This window comes from Mizuhopecten yessoensis, unplaced genomic scaffold, assembly GCF_002113885.1.
Source record: "Mizuhopecten yessoensis strain PY_sf001 unplaced genomic scaffold, ASM211388v2 scaffold9683, whole genome shotgun sequence".
Classification (NCBI taxonomy): Eukaryota; Metazoa; Mollusca; class Bivalvia; order Pectinida; family Pectinidae; genus Mizuhopecten; species Mizuhopecten yessoensis.
In genome coordinates, this window is record NW_018408170.1 from 9,587 (window position 1) to 10,855 (window position 1,269).

Genomic DNA, 1,269 nt, shown 5'->3' on the forward strand with positions numbered 1-1,269 from the left:
GGGATAGAGCTCACCAAAGTTTGCAAATGAAAATGACCTCAACCTACTTTAGAGGTCACAGAGGTCAACAACATTTTAATGGATTTGTTCTTGAGAACTAAAAGGAATGGATTCATAAGATTTGGCTGGTAGCTTTTTGGAATAGAGCTAACCAATTTGAGAAGGAAAATGACATTGACCTACTTACAAGATCACAGGGAAAAATATGTCAAGCAACTTCTGAAGAAGAATCAAAAAGCATAGAATCTTATAATAATATTTTGCTGGTAGTTTCAACAGATGGAGCAAACAAAGTTTGCGAGGGAAATATTTTTAGTGCAATATAATATTTAATGAGAATATTTTGCTATGACTGCTTAAATATTCAGGTGAGCGATAAGGCTCTCTTGGGCCTCTTGTTGTCTTAACAGTGTTTAGTTAATTGTCATTGATTTTATTGTACCAGTGTCATCAAATGGCAATGTAGGTAAGGACCACCCCAACCACCCATCCTGTAGCACACCATTGTCAATTGATGTATTTATTAGTGAATGCTATTTTTATTTATTTACTCTTACTTTACGTCTATTCATAAAGACATGTTTGTATTGTTTTCTTAATTTAATCCTCTAATGCTGTGATAATAATTTAGAAATCCTGTGTTATATATCCTAAATGTAACTACGAGAGTAGCTAGTTTTAAATAACCTTATTTTTTTTGGTGTAAGTTTAACTACGTGATTAGCTTATTTTAAATAAAATATCTAAAATATCAGTTTAGGAGCGACCCTGACGCGGTCGCCTATTTCTCGCATGTTATAGAGGGCCGGAGTTCTAACGTAAATCGACGCCAGACCGATATAAAAAAAGTCGATAAAACGTCAGAATAATTCGGACCAGAATGTCTGGTTCTATATTGTATGGAAAATAAGCAAACATTATACTACATAGATTTCAAATAAAATTTTCTAAAAGTGATACCTACATTGTATAACACAATTTCTACCACAATACGCTGTGTTATTCCACTTTCAGATCATTGTATTAACATGCAGACTGTTGAATAAATATGAGTGATACACCACACGTGGTATATGACCTTCCGTAGTTTTGATTGGTCGAGAAGATGAACTTTGACCGGACGATTTTTTTTCACGCGCTTTTTGACGCGTGCTGTTTTGTTTACGCCGTCTGCTGTCAACATCCGGCAAATGTTTGTGACTTTTGTGAGGTTATGCGATGGGAAAAAGGGGTTATTAAGGCAATACCAAAAGAAGATGATGCTTAAAG